Genomic DNA, 3,851 nt, shown 5'->3' on the forward strand with positions numbered 1-3,851 from the left:
AGGTATGGCTATCTGAAAATTCAATTTGATTTTCAAAAGGTTTTAGATCCGGAAATGGATGTGACTGAGGTTCCATTGTTTCTTTCTTTTAGTTTTAAGTAACTTTTATAGATGAAATGGATGGTCTAAGGAGATTGACCATGATTTGGCTCCTGTTACTCATATCGATTAAAACGAGGAACCATTTTTTTTTTTTTTTTTTTTTTTTTTACAATCTCGAAATAATTTGTTGCCATCCAAATTAATGCCAAATAACAGGCATATAACCAACGAATATTTCCCAACCATGATGGGATTGAACCTAGATACCCCCAACGTATGAAAACTTATATTGGCTCACTCAAAAGCACTGGACCCCTAGCATTTACTGACACATTACAATTTGTTAATTTCAAAAAATATTTTTAAACATGTAAACAACAAAAACATTCTGATATCTACAGAGATAAGTTCACTGTTCCTCACATGAACCCAGCATGACTTGAATTCCATATTGGTAACGGTAGATGTGCATATCAAATACAGTACCCTTCAGGTATAAGTTCGGGTTTAAGTGATTGCTTTATTAATGGGTTAATTGTGTACTAGTATTTAAATGTTTAAATGATGCAGTATGAAACTGGATAATTATTGTATATATGTATGTGTGTATATATATATATATATATATATATATATATATATATATATATATATATATATATATATATATATATATATATATATATATATATATATATACGTGTGTGTGTGTATATGTGTGTGTGTCTGTGTATGTGAGTGACTGTCATGTGAATATATATATATATATATATATATATATATATATATATATATATATATATATATATATATATATATATATATATATATATATATATATATATATATATATATATATATATATATATATATATATATATACATATATATATATATATATATATATATATATATATATATATATATATATATATATATATATATATATATATATATATATATATATATAGTCAAGGATATACATCCCTCCCTCCTGTAGATTTCTGCGTATCATTTAATTTTGAAATAATCTGCTATTCATTTGACTGTCGGGCCGGGAAAATTGGCGGGCGACGGACGGAAACAAGCATAGTTTGAACTAGATCAGGGCTGTTAGTACCAGTGTGTAGCAGTGTGGGGAACACCCCCCCCATCGCCTGATCCTGGGAAACAATAGGCACTCCCTTTTTCACCCCCATCAAGCGATGGGGAAGCATTTAGGTATGGGGAAGGTCAAATAGGCCTATTAAAGCTAGGGGCCAGGTAGGAATTTAACCTTAAAGCACCTAATTCTAAGTAAGCTTTTACTCTGCCCTCTTTGCTGGTTCTCTTGACATATTTGCAGGGATGTCGGACTAACGCTGAGGCCCCACAAGATGCAGCTGGCTTTGGGAAGGCAGACGCTTTCTCATCTCAGAACTGGACGGATCTATCGCCCCTATTCTCCGTTTACACTGGTTGAACTACCATCGACTGTTGGCGCCACAATTATCAGACAAGGTTTGTCCATCGCAAATAGTCAGTAAACCAGTCCTTCCCCCTTTTACTTAAACTCCTTAAGATTCCATTTCTTTAAACTTTAATTCCTTCCTCCACAAAGCAATCCTCCTTTGTAAGAGTCCTGCCCGGCCTCCCATATCTCGCCATTAATGTGCCTTGAATTTAAGTAAAGATCCCATGCTAAGTATCAATTATCCCTCCCCCAGTGCAACTTAAGGGCAAATTTAGGCTAAGCAATACCAGTGTTAAATTTACTCTTTGTGTGAGTGCGATCACGTGTTCATTGTTAGCCCACGCAGCTACAATTCCCATATTGTGCCTACGTGATTTCATCATAATTATCTGCTGGGCTACGTAGTGGTTAATATTTAATTGTGTAAAGTATCCCCATTTATAAGGGGGATTCCATTTCCTTCTGTGTACCTCCATTGTTAATCTCGGGACCTCTCTTTCAGGAGAGACAAGCTGGCCTATCGCACTCCGTGCCCCCATTATTTAGCCTGCCAACCCACAATCCTGATTATTCCTGGTCGCTGTCGATACCAAGTCCGTTATGGCCCGAAAATGTTCATATGAATTATTTTCCCATCCTGGAGTTCAATCATTTGCATCATCTAACCAAGACTATTTTGTGTACTCGGGGCATGACTAACTATTATTATTATCATTGGATTAATTGTATTGCATGTTGGCCCCCTCATTAATCAGCTTGCTTGTTGCCAATCATTACATTATTGTTCCATGTATCCAATTAATGAGTCTGCCCCTCAGTTATCCTATTGTTTTGTTGTCTCCATGTTTCCTTGCTAAATCTATGTAAATAAACTCCCGTAAATTGTAAAAGAACTCTAATTCCCAAATGGCGACCTTCTCATTCACTTGTAATCCAGGGAAAATCTGAGGTAAGTTTTCAAATAACTTTCCTTTGCTCATAAGCTAGGCTTTCTTGGTTTCATGGCAGCATCAATATAAACCTTGTTTCAAATTCTCCCCAACCAAGACCTCCAGTTTATGACAATATATATATATATATATATATATATATATATATATATATATATATATATATATATATATATATATATATATATATATATATATATATATATATATATATATATATATATATATATATGAATGTACGCCGCTGTACCGCTTAGTTATTATTAATAATTCAGAAATTTCCCATTGACTAGGGGGATATGGTATAGCAATAGTATAGGGAACGACAGGAGATTTTTAAGGCGTGTTTCTGCTTCGCTATTCTTAACGAGACGCCAGGAAATATACCTGAGAAGTATAATGACTGTTCCCTTCTAGCTAAGCCCAAACCTAATTAAACCCTTTGGTATTTCCAAAATACTGGTGAAGATCTTCTCTTGTTAACCCACAGGTAGGGGCCGCATCCGTCACCTAGGTCATGCCTGTGGCACAGTTTTCTATAAAAGGAAAAGACGACAGGAGTCGTTAGTCACTAGTCAGTCTGTTTGTGACCGCCGAAGGCTCTGCCCGCCAGAGGAGCGAGCCGCGAGCCAGCAGACACTCATTTCCTATGCACTTGGAGGGCTTTAACCTTTGAGTCAGACACCGTCCCAACATAGTTAAGATCTACTGCACCTGGAGAATCTTCTATACAAGCATCCCAAGGAAGCACAGTACGGTACGTCCTGTGATTCGAGAGTTAGTTCTAAGCCAGTGTAACTTTTTCTCTTGATACCTCTCTCTCACAATTCCTAATTGAATTCAATCCATTTTGGAAAAAAGGATTTATCAGTGCCAGCATGTGTCCCTTTTCATAAGTGCATAGAGTAATGCCATTCCCTTGTTAGAAGTGATTAAAGTAATGAAATCCATTTCATTTGTGTGTTAACTCGTTCTAAGAGAGATCTCATATTTTTATTAGTCTCATCTGAAATTATTTCACTTCCAGGAGTGGTGGCAGTGTCATTTGCCAAGTAGATGTTTTTCATGTGTTTCCTGATTTGCCAAGAGAAGTCCCCCCTACTGGGCTAATATAATTGTATGACTACTAGAATTTCAAAGACATCTTGTATATGTACACATTAGAATTAGTTGATGTACTAATTTCCCGTTCATTGATTAATCATACATTTTCATTTTAGTGAGATTTGTTACCTTTAATGTACTAGTGTGCTTGTGTAAATAAAGTAAATGTTAAGAAGCACAATTCTCATTTGGCAACCTACCGATTATTAATTGTCCTTTTTTCTCTCTCTCTCTCTGTTTACGGTATTTTGAGAGTTTTGTTGAAAGTCCGAATTAATAAGAGTAAAGCAAACTCCAGCGCC

At 35.4% G+C, this 3,851-nt stretch overlaps 1 long non-coding RNA gene across 2 annotated transcripts in view; it reads left to right on the forward strand.

Annotated features, from left to right (window-relative positions):
• Nucleotides 1–1,044: 1,044 nt before the first annotated feature.
• LOC136849528 (uncharacterized) overlaps nt 1,045–3,851 on the forward strand; it is a 14,540-nt gene continuing 11,733 nt past the window's right edge. The window contains exons 1-4 of one of the 2 annotated variants that reach the window (XR_010856304.1): nt 1,045–1,542; nt 1,998–2,444; nt 2,936–3,202; nt 3,473–3,724. This is a non-coding gene — a long non-coding RNA (uncharacterized lncRNA). Of the gene's footprint in view, nt 1,543–1,997; nt 2,445–2,935; nt 3,203–3,472; nt 3,725–3,851 lie in introns of those variants that run through there. The other variant, XR_010856305.1, reaches the window with a different exon arrangement.

The sequence above is a fragment of the Macrobrachium rosenbergii genome, chromosome 2 (genome assembly GCF_040412425.1).
Source record: "Macrobrachium rosenbergii isolate ZJJX-2024 chromosome 2, ASM4041242v1, whole genome shotgun sequence".
Classification (NCBI taxonomy): domain Eukaryota; kingdom Metazoa; phylum Arthropoda; class Malacostraca; order Decapoda; family Palaemonidae; genus Macrobrachium; species Macrobrachium rosenbergii.